Source organism: Phaethon aethereus (assembly GCF_964289735.1).
Source record: "Phaethon aethereus genome assembly, chromosome: 14".
Lineage (NCBI taxonomy): Eukaryota > Metazoa > Chordata > Aves > Phaethontiformes > Phaethontidae > Phaethon > Phaethon aethereus.
In genome coordinates, this window is record NC_138590.1 from 7,027,747 (window position 1) to 7,047,987 (window position 20,241).

Below are 20,241 nucleotides of genomic sequence, written 5' to 3' on the forward strand. Positions count from 1 at the left end.
AACAGATATTTGCAAGCTGCTTGGAGATCCTCTAATAAGTGTGGGGTTTTTTGTTTTGGGTTTTTTGTGGTTTTTTTTTTTTTTCTCCTTTGTGTATTTAACTGCTGTTCAATATTTACCGCTTGTATGTCAAAGTGTCACACAATTTACTTCTCTGAGATTTCTCATACCTTACTTCATTCTCTCATGCTTAAACCCTAGCTTCACTAAGGCTAGTCAGATCTGAGACACTACCACCTTCACTTTCTGTCCCAAACCAAACAGCTTCCTCTGCCCAAACTGAAAACCTTCTAAATGCAGAAGGAAGACTGCGGCAGCTATGCCGAGGCCTATTGCTTCATCACTTCCCTGTCTCCATCAACTCCAGCCATTGTCTGATTGTCTGATTTCACTGCTGACAAGAGTTTTATATACTTGGATTACAGAAGACTTGGGAGTAAATTATAGACTTCAGGTAGTGTATTTGTACCAAGCACAACAGGGTCCCAGTCTAAGGAGCCACACTTCCTACTAATTGCTATTTATTATGTGAACTTCGAAAGTACGAAGGTAATGGGACTGTGTTGTCTGCAAAGACACAGATGCCCTAGCTGCTACTATTTTGGTCATTACAAACCATGAGCGGGGAAAAAAACCACAGAAAACTATCCCAGTGTTCAACGAGGTTAGCATACAGTCATTTTATAAACTGTACAAGGACAGCTATGCTTCCTTGAAGAACTGGAAACTCATAATATTTTATGATAGCATTCATCTCCTTGGAGATGGGGCCAAAGGTAGACAAGTGTTTGAGAATAAAAAAAAATATATTACCTACAAATTTATTGTAAATGAGAAGTTGCATGTTGTAATTTATTTCTAATTCTCTCATAAATGAGTGTTTATCAGTGGATACAGTTCAATGGCAGACTAAAGTACCAACTGCTTGCTTAAAAGAAGAATTATCTGAAGAATTATCTGAAACCAGATCATCTTTGTTGAATGAAACCTAAAATGCAAAGCAAATATTTAACCATGTAAGGAGAAAATCCATAGATAAGCTACCATGGACTACAGTAAGCAGAACTAACGGTCTTCATTACTTCCTCTTTCACTTGAGCTTCTGATAGAATGCTCTGTCTAAATATCAAAATATAGTGTCATTAATATCCTCTGATGCAGATTTCTTGATAATTAGGATTTAATGACAACAAAGTGCTGGCATCTGGATTGCTTATCAGGTAAAACTTGTGTTTGCTCAAGAGACCCCAAGTTCAACCCTTGTGTACCACACCAGAAAAATCTACTGAAAATAGCTCGTTTTCGACTGCAGCTGGTAACATTGGCTCAAGAAAACCATAGTTCTCATTAAGACTGAGATACACTTCATAGTCTTCGATGATGACTCTCTTTCAGGTCAGGCATATCCATTTTGCCATACTTTCGCCTACCTACTATGTTCCTCAATTCACATTTTATGGTTCTCTTTAGAGTACATATTCTGATTCCACTACAGAGGAATTGACAACTGCATTCCAATACATTGTTCACTATCTGTGCTACATGTGCTGTACATAGCCCACCTTTTTCCATCTCCTTTAGTTATTAATTGCTGTGCAAAAAAACCTAGATTCTTTTCTAATAACCACTTTGCATACAGATACACAATGCAAAGACTATATGACACTAGAGCAGCAGGGCTCATTTCAGTCACTGCTGTCATATACGCCCATGCCTGGTTTTATTTAATTTGCTTTCAGAGAGAATTACAACTGGCTGAAATATCCGAAAGACCACTAATTATCCTTCTTGAAAGGAAAGAATTACCAGGAGTTTCTCATAATAGTCCTTTTACTTCTCCTAGTTGTGTCTAATCACTTGCTACTTGTCTGCAAATGGATTTGGTCTCATACATAGTAATAATTATGACAGATGTTTTTCTGCCAGTCAAACTTAACGTTCAAACTTCAACTGATTATTACAAGTAATCTACAATTTCCTCCGTAATTAAGGCTGCAACTCCGTTCCCGTTAAAAAGTTCAATTTTGACCTCCCACTCGCATCTATTAATGGAGGAGAACTTAAGTGTTACACGAGAACGGTGGCAGAAGAAGAATTTTCCTTTCCATTCAGAGTAAATTGAAAGAGAAATTCCAATTGATGGCAATGCATTATAAATATTGCCACTTGTCAGATATCTGTCACTTTACTGGAGGGAGAAGAAGGCAGCAACCTAACTTTACTGGACTCAAAGCATGTCCTCATGCACAGAACTGAAACTGAGACAACAGAAGTCTGATTCTAAATGTAACTGACAGCACCTTTACTAAGATCAGGACAGACTGCGGGCTCAGAAATAATAGGCAACAAACAAAGCACTATAGCTGTCTTCCCCTTACTTTTGCCTCATTAAAACAAACTACCTTCCTCTCAGGCACAGAAATCCAGACACCTTCAGTAAGATGACCCAAAGAAACGCAGAAAATATTCCTAACACAGCAGAATTTATTTGGATGAGCTGAATGTAATCCAATGGTAACTGATTTATCATGTTCCAGTATTGGAGGTACTCACTGGATTTCTAAAAATTCTTCTTGGGGCAGTCTCTAACAGAGAGCGAAGGAAGGTGGTAAGATGTAACTTAATGGATTTATCTACTGAAAATCTAATGCACAGGGACAATGTTTTGTTACCCAGAGTCCAATTTTAGAAGTTATTAAGGTTTTAATAGGCTCACTAGATCGGTATGTTTACTCTGACAACCTAATTTAGGCTCACTGGCAGTTTCAGAGACACTGAATTAACTGTTGGAGCTGGCCAGTTTAAATAAACTCCTTACTTCAGAACAGCCACAAAAAAAATAAACTCTTCAGAATAGCTGAGGTGAAAGGATTTGAAACCAAGGGATCTGAATAGGCAATTGTCCTGGTTTCAGCCAGGATAGAGCTGGTTTTCCTCACAGAAGCTGGTGTGAGACTGCGTTTTGGATTTGGGATGAGGAACTGTTGATAATGTGCTGATGTTTTGGGTTGTTGCTGAGCAGTCAAGGACAGTCCAGCTTCTTGTGCTGGCCTGCCAGCGAGCAGGCTGGGGGTGCACGGGGAGCTGGGAGGGGACACAGCCGGGACAGCTGACCCAAACTGGCCAAAGAGATATTCCCTACCATACGACGTCATGCCCAGTACATAAACTGGAGTTGGCCGGAGGGGCGGAAATCGCTGCTCGGGGACGGGCTGTCGATCACGGGGTGGTGAGCAATTTCTGTATTGGGCCTCACTTGTTCTTGTACATTCCTTTGTTGGTATTATCATTATTGTTCCCTTCTTTCTTTCTGTCCTATTAAACCGTGTTTATCTCAACCCACGAGGTTTTTCCTAATTCTCTCCCCCGTCCCACTGCGGGAGGGGGAGTGAGCGAGCGGCTGCGTGGTGCTTAGTTGCCAGCTGGGGCTAAACCACGACAGCAATATAGAGCCAGGACCCATAACAAATTTCAAAATAGACCTGTATCTGTTATGCCACCTTTGTGAACAACTTCAGGAAAAAAAAAAAAATCTTTTTCTTACTGCATGCAAACACACTGAATAGTAGCAGGAGGACTGACATAGAGCTTGAGAAAGCTGTAGATTAAGAAATTGTTTTCATAAAAACCTCTGTTTCATTCCAGAACCTATGGTTACTCAAAAATCACAATCATTTTTCAGTTACAACTCATGAATAAAAATTTTGATCCCCAAAACAACTCCCATGCAACTTTTATTTTTCAACGGTGAGGAAAACAAAATATTACTTTACATTTGTGGGTCCTATTATCCTATGTTTTTCCTCTACATTGTTTTTTACCTTGTCAGGAAGAAAACAAAAAGGAAGGAAGTGAAACAAAATCTTGGTACCAACATTTCAATGGCAGTATACTTAATTCCAGTACACTTTTTTTTTTTTAATTAGGAAAGATATAAGCCTACGACTAGTAACTGATGCTGTTCCTCACCTGCTAAAAAACATTTAAGAGTGATATTTATTACAGCAGAAACTTAAAATGATTCATTTACTGAGGACAGTTTATTCACTCACTAGAAGTCTTTCTAAGCGCTTGAGAGTGGCATGAACATTTTTAGTGGAAGCTTTGGAAAATAAAAGAAAATGCCAAAACACTTGTCCGCTAACGTTTTGTATCAGCAGCTGTGAGGTGTTCCATTAAGAACATTTTGGCAATTCTAGAAAAACAGAAGATGTACCAACTCAGAGTTATCACTAGATATTAGCACATATAATTTATCCATCTGAACTTACTCTTTGGAGCTTATTTTTAAGTGTTTTGTACTTCCCCCAGACTGAACAGTTCACATTCTGTGAAGACATGGTATAGTAAGATCTTTAGGAAATGCTAGCACAACCATTTCTACCTAAACAAATGCTTCCAAAAAAGTAAGACCACAATGGTGGCCCCAAACACGTGAGGCTTGCAATTGATGCTGCCCAGCAGTCTGTGGCATTCTCTGCTATCCTCTACACTGAACAGGAGCTTACAAACAACTAAGAGGTGATTTGAGAGAGATTTGTTTTCAGCAGCCTTAGACACTGAAACTGTTCAACAAATAATTCATGGTAAGGGCTACTAGGTCATTTGAAATAATTCAAGAGCTGTCTTTTTACCTTGAGCACTTTGGTCTAACCCCATCTTTACTTGACTATTCTTAGGGTTTATGAGTCACTACAAAAACCTCGATTTCATCCTGTTGCCAATACTTTCTGACTTTTTTCCAAGTTAGTTGCTGCTACTGGGTTCACATCTCCTCTACTGGTTTAAGAGCGTCTGCTTCAGGATGTTTGCACGTAACATTTGTCCACAGGTGACGTGAAGGAACCAGTATACTTCCCCTAGATGTCCTTGTCATTGCCCTGACTTGCCTAGGGAAAAGAAAATACGCATGCATCTGTACGGTACACCGAAGACTACAGTGATAATCCAGTGGTAAGAGTGGAAGCTGATATGTCCAGTTCAATGCACAGTTGATTTATTCCCATATTTTCATTTGTTCACAGCCCAGTAGTACCAGGGTGAAGTAGAAAAATTCTTGAAGAAGGCAGTTAAGATATCACGGTTCCTCCCAAACCCTAATGAAATTTGACCCAAGGACAATTCCTATCTCTTCCAGAATTCCATTTAACTCTCTAAATAGATACTCTGCTAACTCTGGACGATCTTGTCCAGGCAGCATTTCCTGGAATCCTGCTGAACTTTTGGCATCAGTGAAATCTTGCTCCTTGTTGCTTTTGTAGCAATACTTTGTTTTCCTCGTCACTCAGACCACTGTGCTATATGCTTTTTCTTACAAAAGATTTACCATGTAAGGCAGGCTGAAAGTCATCACTCTATGCCGCCAGTAGTGCCCCAGGGCCTTTGACTTAGTACCATGTTTCCTTATTATCAATTTGGACTTTTTGGTTTTAGGCTGGGTTTTCTTTGCAATGTTTGTCTCAATGAAGACACATCACAGTCATTTTCTTCCCTGAGCAGGAATACGATGACAATTCTGCCATTTATATTCCAGATGGCAGAGCTGAGAGGAATGTCTGCCTTATCTGCTCCTGCTTCTTTGGCTATTGGTACCAAGGTTTCTGCCATCTCTCAAAGTTCATCGTGCATATACTGAAATGAGAATTCTCCTTATTTCACCCACAAGCTTAGAGGTGAATTTTATTCACTGCAGCATAAGATAGACACACTTACTTAGGTTCACCTGATTTTTCTAGGAAAGTTCCTGCTTAACACAAAGTCTATTATCAGCGTATGTCAGCAGCCGACAAAGCTATGATACACAAGAATTCCAGTCAGCTCCAGCCTGCAACATACACCTCCACTAGCTAAGACTGACTTTCAATCAAGTGACCCGTTAGTGGGACTATTGCATTTATCAGAGTAATGAAGGACAGAAGGAAAGACTGGTGTCCTAACAGTGGCAGCACAGAACAAACAAAGTATTATTCACCCTGCAATATCAAATACAAGGATATGCAGCTTCTTTGAGACACACAATGAAAATACAGATTATTTAAATTAGCAGATGCCAACTTGTTCAGCAGCAGAAAGTCACAACTCCATCTTCTCAGGTATAAGGCACATTAAAAAAAACAACCAAACTAAAAGCCAAGCACTTACTCACATACTGGTGATTTGACTCAGTCTCACACAGAGATTTTATATGGCACCCCAAAGGCACCCATAGTCTGTCTTGAAGTACACCGATATGGATTTGATGGGTGGACTGTTTGGTGGATGAGGAATTGGTTGGATGGTCACATCCAGAGGGTAGTGGTCAACAGCTCAATGTCCAGATGGAGATCAGAAACAAGCTGTGTCCCTCACGGGTCCATATTGGGACCATGTTGCGAATGGATAATTTAGGCTGCTTCAAGAAGCACCATCAAAGATATCAGAAAGCAAATGATTTTAATAGAAATCTGTAAAAAGTGCAACTTAAACAGAATTCGATGGTGAGGTTCACTCTATTACTTATTCAACACAGAAAAGGTATACAGAGAGAAACCAAATTACAATTAAATTGGAATTATTTATTCGTGCATCGAATCGAGTTAATGTGTATATTGAGGAGAGAAAGCAGGGGAGACCCTTCCCCTGAGTCATGAGGTTCAGAGTGGACCAAAATCCACCCCTAGCCCCAGACTTGGTCAACAGTTTATGACTAAGGTTAGGTAAGGAAAGTAAAGGAATGCCCTCCCATGCAGTCACAAGGTTCAGCGTGGACCCCCTTGCTTTCTAAACTCCTTCTCAGAGAGGAGTCTAGGTGCGGCTCAATCCGCTCCTAGTCCCACACTTGGTCAACGGTTTACGACTAAAGGGACAGGGTACCGGGGATTCTGGTGTGGTGATACATGCTGTGCTTGGTGTAACTTTAGAATGGCAACAATCTAATACAAAGTAACAGCGATCAAATTCATTAACGATATTGAGATGAATCACAGTATCAAATCATATAAAACTCAGCAGCATAATCAACTTAAACTTACTAAGATTCCTTAATCACACACACATATAGGTGTAGAGATAGAGACCCATGAAGAGATACAGAGAAAAAGAGGGAGATCTGGACAAAGGTCCCTATTAAATATCCCCCTCGAATTCGGTCAAATACTCACATCGAGTGCTTCGCGTCGCTCAAGGGATGGGCAATCGAGCCTCTCAGTTGATCACGAACTTGAGGGCTCACTGACCCCGAGAGGCGTCCCACTCGGAGGGAGGTGCTGGTCGCAGCCCGCTGCGGTCCAGGAGAGCTCAAAGGGTCTCACTCAGGACCACTATTTATAGGACTGGGAGACGAGTGACTTTAGGCATCAGTGAGTTTCCACAATCCACGCAGGCGATTTCTCAAGTTTTTGATGGTACCACTGCCAAGATTGTCTGGAGATAATTGATTAGTTCTGTTCTTGTTCTGTACCTTGTTTAGGCCATCTGTTCCTGATACACTCAGTGCCATTCTCCTCCTTGGCTACGCAAGAGTGCTTGGTACGGCTGAGGGGCTCTCAACTGCCAAACCCTTTCTTCAGAGACCAAGGCTTGTCAGGCAACTTAGACCGGCCCACATACAAGGCGAAGGAAAGGGGGGATGGGATGAGGGGTGCACCACCACAGACCAGTACTCTTTAGTATCTTCATCAGTGACATGGGCAGTGGGATCGAGTGCACCCTCAGCAAGTTTGCAAATGACACCAAGCCGAGTGGTGCAGTTGACACGCTTGATGGGATGCCAACCAGTGAGACCTGGACAAGCTCAAGGAATGGGCTCGTGTGAACCTCATGAGGTTCAACAAGGCCAAGTGCAGGGTCCTGCACCTGGGTCAGGGCAACCCCAGTATCAGTACAGGCTGGGTCATGAAGGGATGAGGGATGAAGGGATCGAGAGCAGCCCTGCCAAGAAGGACTTGGGGGTACTGGTGGATGATAAGCTGGACATGAACCGGCTATGTGCACTCGCAGCCCAGAAGGCCAACCGCATCCTGGGCTGCACCCAAAGCAGCGTGGCCAGCAGGTCGAGGGAGGTGATTCTGCCCCTCTACTCTACTCTGGAGTAACTGCCCCTCTACACCTGGAGTAACTGCATCCAGCTCTGGAGCCCTCAGCACAGGAAAGACATGGACCTGTAGTGGAGGGTCCAGAGGAAGACCACAAAAATGATCAGAGGGCTGGAACAGCTCTGCTGTGAGAACGGGCTGAGAGAGTTGGGGTTGTTCAGCTTGGAGAAGAGAGGGGTCCAGGGAGACCTTATTGCAGTCTCCAGTACTTAAAGGGGACTTGCTTCTAAGAAAGATGGGGACAGACTTTTTGGCAAGGCCTGTAACAACAGGATCAGGGGTAATGGTTTTAAAAGAGGAAAGATTTAGGATAGATACAAGGAAGAAGCTTTTCCCAATAAGGGTGGTAAAAAATTGGCCCAGGTTGCCCAGAGAGGTGGGAGATGCCCCAACACTGGAAACATTCCGGATCAGTTTGTGTGGGGCTCTGAGCAATCTGACCTAATTGAGGATGTCCCTTGCTCATTTCAACCCAAAGATTCTACGATTCTGTGTCTTGCATCCCCGTTCCTCTAAACGGAAATCAGAAATCACTAGAGCACTGTCAAGTCTCTCTGAACAGGGAACACTTTATTAACCTAACCAAAATATCTCCCTTTCCACACCTACAGTTCAACACCTCATTTTACCCTCCTCTTTTCAGCACCGAACCACAGCTTCACCTTTGTTTCTTATCACTACAGCTATACCTGAATACACCGAGGCCGTTCAACAGCACTGCGGTACTTACTAATTCACTTGTCCCTTCTGGAAGTGCTATGTCACAGGTAATACTAAGAAATCACACATCGAAAACCCTACAAACAAAATGATGCATCAGATGAACTACATTACTACACTAAAACAGTCCTAAACCATCTTGACAGGGTAAGGGCAGTAAGCTACACCTCAAATCATGTGCTCAGGAAAAAGACATGCAGACAAGCAAGAAAGTACTAATGAAAGTTTTTAAACATCATACTGCTGTCACAAAACCAATTAACAAAACTGCCCTCTTAGGAACCCAAGACAGCAAGGAATTTCAACATGGCTTTAAATTTGGTTTTGCCCACATCTGAGTGATTGCTTACTTAAGGAAAAAAACCTACCCATGTGTGCATGACACATCTTCAAAACCTCTTTGTATAAATCAGTGAGAAAGGATGGAAACTGAATCTATTTTATCACCACCTGTGTGGAGTAGATATCCTAACTGTGGCAATGGTGTGGCAGTAGGGAGACTCCATTTCAGGACATCACAACATCCCTGCATGGCAACAGCCATGGGAAGGCAGAAGAGCTTCGGATGACAGGTAGGGAGATGCCGCTGACAAACACAGCCCGAGTGGACCGTGAGCCTGAGTTCATACTAACGCTCTAGGATTCACTTTATGGATTGGCACAGAAAAAAATTTCCATAAAAATCAAGTTCAGAACAGAACACCACTACGAACCAGACATTATAAAGTAACTACTGACTACCCTGCCAACGTCACAATAAACCTCTTGAAACATTTACTTTATCAACCTAATTAGTAATCTGTATCATCATGAAAATGGAAAGAATATAAACCATTACACGTATTACATACACAAAACCCATACATAATAGATCTTCTTTAAAATCTAGTAGAAATTACCTGTCACAATTAAGTCATTCACAGTGAGAAGCTGATATATATGTACACACACACATGCATGCATCAAGCTAATTCTTTTGTACTTTTTTTTCCAATCAAGATAATGGGCACACTGCTGGTAGTGGGCAAATCCTGGTCATGCGTATCACACTTCCTAGCAATTTTGATGAAAACTACAGCGTTGATAAAAACTAACACGTCTACATGGAAGACATGCTGCTTGAGCCCTGAAACATACTCCATTTCATTCAAATTGTATGCAGATTTTTCAGGCAAAACTGAATTTTAAAAAAGTTTCTGAGACTCCTGGAAGAGTTCAGAGTACTGCAAATGCTTTATAACTATATTTTCAGCATCTGTGTACTCTTCTACCTCCATGGAGGCTCCTTAACAAGGCAGGGAAGGAGATATAAATCCCACAGAGGCCTATGCTTTTGACAGGAGTTTGACATCTTCCACTGACATGTTCAGTCACTTTAGGTCCTTGTGGATTCACTAGGGCATTAGCTGTTCAGTATGGTTCCTTCCAAAACACTCCCATAAAGAAATAGACAATCCATCTGTCTTTCACCTTTCAAAATCATCTTGTGACTCAAAGTTGCAGCTTGGGTGTTTTGTGGTGGTGGGTTTTTTTCCCCATTTTGGTGTTTTGCCAGTGAGAAGACTGAAAGCTCTCAGTTTTACAGAAGACTTAGGGGAAAAGTAAACAAACAACATAACAGAATTTCGCCCCACCCCCACTTGGATACAGTCAAAAAATCTGCTACATCTTACAACAGAAACTTACAGCTAACTTCACTTTAGTAATTGTCCGAGTTGACATAAAGACTAAAAATACTGAACAAGAAGTTTGAAGCAGTATTTGTAGCAAATAGCAGCTAACATGGTCTTCCTCTTCCTGCTACTCATTGACGCAATCCCATTTTAAGCTAGTGCAATAAAGAACCTGCCCCATCATGTAAACTAATCATTAATCCAATTACAGGACGGTGCTATGGTCTGCAAACACCAGGCACACTAGGAAACAGGAATCCCCTGTAACAGCTGTAGGCCCATAGAATACAGCAGCCCTGAATACTAGGGTCCTGACTTTCAGTGCCATGATACCAAAGTCATAGAGCAGGTAAGTGGAAATTAAGGATGCTGACAAGTAGGTGACCACATAGTGTCAGCCCTCATTCCTGCCCAATGCTTTCCTTGATATCTAAATTTCTGGTTTGATCATCAATAGTAGATTTTAGCTCAGAATTAAACCAAAGTTAAAAAAATAGAGAGTGAGAAAGAGGACTTTTTTAAAACAAAGATTAAGCAGAAAAATAATGGATTAACAGAAGAAAACCAAAATATAGAAATCAAGCTCATTCTAAGAATGGATCCTGAATTACAAGTTCAGAGTTTGAACATACCTTATTAACAAGGCTCAAGCATTTATTTGTTACTGCATTTTATTTTGATGTAGACACACAGGGAGAGAAAAGTACTAAACGTGCTACCTTTAAGAAACAACAGGTAACAGAGAAGTATTTATCACTATTTGAGAAGACCGTGAGAAACCTGCTTTCTACTGCTGCTGTTCCAGAATGGAGACTTCCCTCTTGCTACTTATTTTCTCTTAACTAATACAAGAGTACAAAAGGTAAACCCTAGTTTGTTCCCCTCCTCCTCTTTTAGGCAACAATCACCAATTAAAGGTGAAACATTCCTACACTTAATTTCCCCATACAATTCCTCATGAGAAGAAAAAGGTGGGAAGGGAAGAGGGAAAAGTGTAATGAAAACCACACCTGCACTCAATTCTACCACACCAAGTTCAGACTACAGGAAAGCTATGCAAGGCAGAGAGGCTACAAAGAACTAAACTTGAAGAATTCTTCTGCCTAAAACTGAAAGTGGAATATATCTCAATCTGGAAAAAGGGATGCAAGGACTGTGGCAACAGCAGGCCAGGCCTGGCACAAGTACTGCAGGCACTCAACTCTGGATCTGAGAAAATTATCAAGGAAAGCATTTCTCAATAGCTGGCAGAAAATTACAGGACAATTCCAAGAACAAAAAATCAGTTTTCTTTAACTGGAACCTGCATTGCAAATTATGATTTGGCCACAGATATGGCAAAATGTTATACAAAACCATATCTATGTGAGAGGATATGCAGCCATCCAACGCATATGCAGCCATCCAACGCATCTGGTGCAGTATCTTGAGCCATTTCTCACCTTGAGCTATAACTAGCACTACAATAACCACACAGTTACTGTAAGAGGAAAGGAAAAAGTGTTATAAAGTGTTAGTTCCTGATGACACTGAGACCCTTCAATCGCCTAAAATAGGTATTGGCAAGGCACACCTCAAAGACAAGTAAAATGTTGTTCCATGTACCCACAGATGAATTACTGACACTGGGAAATCTTCTGTACAAGAATCAGTGTGGATCTACCCTCTCCTGAAAGCATAAGCAGTCAGAAAACACACTGAACTGACCATCTGTTCCTCTCTGATAACATGTAATTAAGTAATTTATTTATTCAGCACTTAAACTCTCTCCCTTCTCTTCATATTAGTCAAGGATGATTATGCTAAATCCAGATGCAGTTAACATATTGTGCACTCAAGTGAGCAATGTCCTTACAGGCACATGACTTGCCTTCTGGTTACCCACCTTCAAAATCTCAGCCACACTGCCTTGAAGACCCTGTTTGTTATCCTCTTCTGTTCTCACAAGCTGGTCAAGTATTAAGGCATTTTGTATGATTAACTGAACAACACACAGAATTATATACTGCCCTGTGGACCACAGTAACCACACACACATCAGCTGATGTACACATGTGGCTAGAATTTCTTCCCTTCTATAGAATACAGGACTGCTGATGACATAAAATCAGATTAGAGTACATTACCCAAACAAAGCTTCCTTCAGTATAGCCAGCAACCGCTATTAGTTTGGTGCTCTAACAGACCCTCCTAGGGAACTCCTGGGGTCTTCTAACATATCAGAAAGTCAATGAAAGCCTAAAACAGTCTTCCCTGGTAAAGCCGATGTCCCTCTCTCTGCTCTTCAGGAAGGTTTGTGTAGAATGCCCAAACTAATGCTCAAGCGATATAAAAACTTGTCACACAAATACAGATGGAAAAAAGAAACCATAGTCTGTCAAACTGAAAAGCACACTACATTCAGTATAATCTTATCCACTCATAAGAAATAAAACAAACAAACAAACAAAAAAGATTATCATGTAATCCACCATAACCCTTTTCCCTGTTGGTCTCCCCAGTTCTCCCAGTCCTGTAAGTCTGGCAGAACCTCCATTTCTAGTTCTCAGTACGCAGTTCTACGACTTCCAAGTTCATTAAGTTGACACCATTTCTTGTATACGTGTTCCTCCCCTTGCCTTATGGCTCTTTTAAAGATTATTTTAGACCTTCGGATTGGTACAGTTTTAAAACAAGGCACCCACAGTTTTACAGAATTTTCTGGGGTGATGTTTGTTTCTTTTGGGTTGGTTGGTTTGTTTGTCTCTTTGTTTTAAGATGAAGCTGCTGCACTGGGAAGAGGTAATTAAAAGAGAAACTCCTGGCAAGTTACTGCAGTCCTGCATCACACAGTAATGCATCTGGAGCTCCGGAAGCCTCTGACAGAAAGCCTTTTGCACATTCTGATGCTGCACACAGACAGCCCTTCCCCTGGGAAGTCTTTTCTAAGATGACATGTTTTCATCTGTACCGGCTTTAGGATTATCCTCTCGGAACCCATTAGAAAATTAGTCCAAGTTTTCAATGGCCTAAGGTTTTTTAGCATAAAGGTAGATGTGAGAGAAGGTATTCTTTTAATAGCAGCTTCTCTGTATTTTTCTGGGAAAAGAATGCCAACTTAAGACATCTTGAGCTAAGGTCAACCTCTGTTTTGTAGGTTTGATTTATGACACTTCTACAGCAATTACTGGCATTTATTCGAGGTGCCAAAAAGCCCTCCGTTCCCCTATATATTTAGCCTTTTTTCTATTTGCTCTTACTATTAAAGCATAAAGGATGGATTGAACTGTTCATCCCACTTGTAAACCAAAAACAACAAACTCCCATAAAGCTCAGCACCTTATCATCATTTGTCTTGCAGACTCACACCTCGTTTCAAGTCTAATTACTGCTCTGAAGTGTGAAGGTATGATTTACACCAGCTCATGATTTACACGAAAGGCATTTTCCAAATTATAATTATTTAGTTCTCAAAAATTGCATTTTAAAACCAGTTTTTATTATTTTACCTTCAAATTACCAACATACGTTATTTCCATATTGCAAACACTAGTGTGATTTTTTCACTGCAAATCCATGCTTTAGCTCAGATTAACGTAGAACTCAACCATGATTCATAACAAAACAGAAAATTGTGAGGAGCCCTTTAAGTGCCTCCCTACTTTTGACAGCAATACTGAATGAACCTGGGCAGGACAGGGATGAGTGGGAAGAGGAAAAAAAAGACAAAACAAAACATTTAACCTCAGTGAAGCTAGAAGATAAGGTTTTAGAAGATTTCAGGTTTTGAAGATTAGGACTCCCTTACCTGGGCCCCCGGTAACAAATCCAAAACACATCTGTGTTGACATTAACATTTTAACTTTCATGTCTTCTGATTCCTGTGATGTGAAACACTAGTTGTACAGAACAAACCACATTACCTCAGCTGAATTAATAAAACAAAACTCAGGAACAGAAATTGTTTCATTTGTGTGTCATTATATTGTGAGGCAGTGGCAAAAACCATTTATAAATATAAATTCCAAAGTAATACACAATACTCCCACAGACAAAGATCCTACTAGATAATATAAGGAACCTATAAAAATGGTGCTCGTACGGACCATCTGAATAAAAGTTGATGGAACATTTGAAGGAGCAGAAAACATCCAATATAAAAATATGTATTTTCTTTTCCTCTCACTCCATTTTCATGTTCTTATTTGTTACAGGTTGGTGGGATTTTGGACTTCTTTCTAATCTACTAAAATCAATAAAGAATACAAAAGTCAAATAAAAATACTATTAAGCAAGCTAAAGTTTGTTTGCAGGTACAGTCAAAGACTCTGGGTCTATAAAAAATTCCAGTTTTCCAAAAATTTGCACTTTCCATTTAATTTTGCATCGATTTTTAAGTCAGTCTCCTGGGTACTAACTGAATATAAAAGAAACATTAACTCAGTGGAGGCAATAGTTTGGTTTTTTAATAACAAAAAATGCATACTGTTTATACTACTATTGCTTAGGAAATTAGATAACATGTCTTCTAATACCCTGTGCACAGGGTACTGTAGCAAACCACTTAACGTGCAATAAAAGAGTATTGACTAGGCACAGTGATATGCAAGACAGCACTCCCACCAGATTAGACAAGTTCCACGGTGTTAGGGCCTCTGTAGTAATACATTTGTTACACCTTAAAGAACTTTTGAAAAGAGATTACCTCCAAGGCCTAAAAAGACCGAATTTAAATGAAATATTTTGTGGTTATTTCATAATAAAGTGTTCATAATAACCAGTGTTTATTTCATAAACAAGAAATAACACTTTTTTCCTTTTGCCAGTAGCGGCTCTATCAATGGGGTAATGTGGAGTGCTGTATATACACCACAAGAAGGCAATACAGTATTTGCCACAAAAGGCACTCAGAAATACGCTACTGTCACAGGCAGAAAGCATTGCACAAGCCCTATGTTTTTAAAGTCTTCTTCAGTCGGTCCTGAACAGATGATGTGACCAGGCACACTTGACACAAGCGTAAGAGGCTCCGTTTGGCTATTTTGCCCCTGCAGGCACAAAGCACTGTGATCAATGCTCAATCCACTGGACAACAAACTCTCAACTTCCTTACACAGATGTTAGCTGTTTCTCAACTTATCAACACATTTATTGCACTTCTAACATAACATTGGCAACGTTTGGCTGTTCAAGCAGGCAAAATAAGCAGCTGCCCTGGGCCAAAGACCACCAAAAATAATGTAACACCCAAAGTCCTGCTGCCTCCTGGACCAGCACCCTAGAAGGCAAATTCTTTACCAGTGCTGCTACTTCATGGTTACTGCACAAAGTAGAGACCATGGTGACACCTCAACACCTCCCATTCTCCTGTAGCAGCAAAATGGCAAGGCTAACCCTTTAGGCTTCTCTCACCCTCTCTGTGTTCCATCTCTTTACGTGGAAGAACACAACGGAGTTACTGATAAGCTGTGATTCAACTTTGGGTTGGCTCTTCTTGTACAAACGTATCTGGATGCAAACACCCAACACGCACATAAATTACGAATAAATAATACCCCCAAATTTTCATATGCAGTACATTCCACTCCACCTGTAAAGTACTGCTTCGTTAAAAGAAAGCACATCTTTTTACAGAGAGCTGTACATACTAGCAAGGAAAAAAAAATCTCCATTGCAAGCAAAACCATCTGCTCCTTTCAGGCAGGGTTTACATCTTCTTTAAAAAGACAGAGACAATTTGTAATCTAGTCAAAGTTTGGTTGCCTGGGCATTTTTTCTTTATTAGTTTGTTTTTTTAAAGAACAGTTAGAGGTAGTTTTATGTACTACATTCTCCTTTGGGTCTTCCTGACAGGGGTTCCTCATTTTCAAAATCACTGTTTTCTATTTTTTTCTAAATATTTCTGTCTCCCCTTCCACCATATGAAAGATGCATTAAAACAACCCCACAGAGGGCTCACTGCCATAAAGGAGAAATAGCAACGCTGCCTATGCACTGAATGCTGTCAAATGCAAAAAGCAAAAAAAGAAAGAAGAAAAATGTTTTCCAGATGCAATGAACTTGAAGAAAAGATTAAGGAAGTATACTACTCAAACGTGGAATTAGAACTCTTCAGAGAGATGGAGACAGAAGAGGATAAGCAGCAATAAACAAAGGAGAAATAATATTCTGGGCAATTTCATCCTTTTAGGCAGTAGGTAGTTAGAGAAGCAGCAAAATATTTGTCGCAAAAATTAAAATATTTCTGCCATAATGCACAAGGTGTTAAAATATTTTGCAACGTAAGAAATGCTGTTAGCAGAAGGGAGACATGAAGCAACCAAATGTCATCTTATGAGACTTCAAAATATTTCTATTTTTGGTGGAAGCATTTGGAGGCAAGGGAGCAGAAGTTTTTGCCTTTTTTTTTTTGGAAAGGATTTTGTGAAACAGATCACTTGACAATTGTTTTTGCTTTTCCAACAAAATTAAAAACCATTTTTCCAGTCCAAGTGTAAAACTTTAGCGCACTGACTTTAAGCTGAATTTTTAGAGCTCTTCCTTAAAGATTTTACCTTGGACCAGGAAAAGTGTGATCTGTGTGAAAGAAACATTTATTCCCATGTATAAGTTCCGTTCCCTCAAGAAGTCCCACTAAACGGAAAAGTATAGATCAATGAATGTTAAGTACCTTCCATCACGAGTGAGTATGTAGCCTTGTGTGCATTACCTCACACTTAGAAAGTAATTTTACTGAATTTTTTTAAACTATCTTGATATCTGTTCCATCTATAGCTATAAGCTAGAAAAGCACTTCATTTTCACATAGATCAAGCATTAAGGTAATGTTTGACATAAATGATGACATGAAACTCCTCCACTCCGAAAATGTTATGAACCCTCACACAAAGGGATTAATAGGTGCTTTAGGAGAAGAACCCTTGTTCTGTTGTTGCTATGACTGCAAGACAACTCTTAATTTCCAAATATTGTAGTAGAACTTGTTTTGACATCAAGCAAAATAATCCACATAAGAGACCCAGATATAAATAAAATCATTTGAGAGCATGTATTTCTGCACTCCTACAGCTGCATCCCAAACTCTTTTAATATCAAGTTCACCAAGGGAGGAGATGATACAGTGAGTACCTGCTTGCTGTAAGGCAGGCCAAGGCCTTTCACTTGACACCGGCAAACACCCTTGCAGCATTCTTTTCAGATGAATGCAACACAGCTAACAAGCAGGACTTTTGAAAGAACGTTTCTCTGACATTTATTGTCATTCATGGTTTTGGCCTACTAGAGTTTAGAAGACCTCTCTTTCTCCGGTGTTAAACAAACAAATAATATTTTGTCCTATTAGTTACCTAGAGCTACGTCAGGAAGATTAACCTTGTACAAGAGTTCTCTATATTAAGATATACACAGGACACAGGCAGTCTCAGTGAAGAAATGTTGACGACTATCTCCCTAGGTCTCAGTGTAGTGTCTAGCTTCTTTCTATTCCCATCTCTAACTTCATCTTCTTGCATAACTGAAGCAAAACAATTAACCCATCTTTGTCTCAGCTTCCCCATGTGTAAAATAGCAATATTAGTACACTATCTCTATAGGTTGAGGTGTTGTACAGCTTATCTCATTAGTATCTGTCAAGTGCTTTTCCCTTCCTTACTGAGTACAGCTTAGAAGAGCAAAAATCATACTGCAAATATGAAGATATTTTTACTGATGTCTTTGGAGAGTGGCAAGTGGGGGCATGAATGAAAAAAAAACCATAAACATAGAATTAACATAGATTAAAATATACAATTAACATAGACTGAAATACAAACACCCGACAAAAAGCAAATACAATGTACAATAGCTACTCGGCTACCACTATTTAAATTCTACACCTGAGGCACTAGTAGCCTACAGAAAACTCTGGAGTAAGTAAAAAAACCTCTTAAGGGTCAAATTTTGAAAGTGACCAAACCTTTTCAAAAGCTTGTCAGTCTGTCTCCCAGTACAGAAACAATGTATCCCTCTATTGTCTATATGTAACAGGAGCTCTGATGTGGCAAGTCATTTGCTAGCACTGCTGTTGTTCCAAGTGAAGACAAGACAAGCGGGACTTTGTGCAAATTAAACTAATCGGCAACACTTGATCAACTCAATTAGCTCAAATCAAGCCAAGTGTTTCTCTGTCTACAGTTACAGCTCAACACCATGCAGTCAGGCTATAATGGCAAATTACATGCAAAGAAATGCAGATTTGCTCTGCCTGCCCTCCAAACTGGCATGGGGTTACCTGGTTTGGAAGTTCCACAGCTGTGTTAGCAAAACACCGTGTCCTGCTGAGGTGGCCTAGCTAAATTCTTGCCTATGTCAACACGAACTGGGAATATTTCCAAGGAAGACTTTTTGTTCATAATTAAACAAAATACGCAGGAATACCAGTATTCTAGGAACAATTTCTGCATAAAACCAGAGTATGCATACCTTATACAGGTTTCAGTATTTCGATGCAACAAGATGGGACTGCTTTTCAGGGTAAGAGAATCATGTCTTACATGACCTTGTTGAATTACTCCTGAGATTCCAAGGTGTCTCCATGCACAGGAAACAAAAGGAAACCTAACCAGCTTGCCCACTTTGCTCTCCTTTCTGCCAAGAAATCATGCTGGCCACTGAGACATGGACAGATTAATGCACTGAAGAGTATTGGTGATTTTATTGATGAATCTCTCATATCATTACTAAAATAAAATAAGTTCTTCACTTCTCAGCTAGGGTCAAATGGACTGATGACTATTATCTCAACCTTGGCTGATGATAAGTGAGGCTACCTTACCCACTCAGGTCCTCGACCCAAATTCACAGTTAGTCCAGTGACCTAGCCAAAACCTTTGAGAAAACAATGGCTAATGATGCTTGTCTCTACTCAAACTACTCCTTGGCAACTCTCGTTGCAACTTACCTGCCAAAACAGATATTCTTCAATAATCAACACAGCTGCCAACACACTTTCTGAAAGTCAATACTTCCTCTTGCTCTCCCTTGCCTGTCCTCCATAGTTAATACACAATTCTTTGTAGTTCCACTGAATGCCTCAAACTTTTCTTTTTTGGGTGACAGGAAGAAAAATGGTGCTACTTCATACAAACGAACAAAAAAACAACCGAAACCACACAGGTTTCAGTTAATTGCTTATAACAACCACCCAAATGCCTACATGAAATTAAATAGGATTATATATCCCCTTACTGCACAGGGCACTGTACCAAAGTAGAGATGGTGAAGATTCAGATTTTGAAGATACCCAAACTGCACATAAAGCAGGCAAATTACTGCCAGTTTTGATGTGTGAGGTCAGGGAAAGACCAGGATAAGATTCCTGCCAAACATACAAAAGAAGTTCACCTACAAAATAAAGTGCTTTCTACATTTAAAGACTGGGTATGCCATTGTTTGGGGAGGTGGGGTTGTTGGTTTGTTTTTTTCGGGTCAGGTTATTTTGGTGGTTTGGTTGGTTGGGGTTTTTTTCCTTTGAAGAGGAGGAAGGCTCTGTGAGGGTTTGGGTTTCTTAAAGAATATTTCCTTGCACATCTGTGGCAGACTGACCTCCACAGGACTACCCACTTGCATAAAAGCACATTTGTATTCACCCTTCAGGGACGGACAAGTCAATATTCCATATTAGAAGCAAAGACGCTGGTGGGAAGCAAACACCTAGCTCACCCTGGCGAGTTGACTATTTGACTTCCAAAAGCCAAGTAATAACACAGCAACTGAACTAAATTTAAAGCCTTTACTGGTTTTGGCTGGGATAGAGTTAA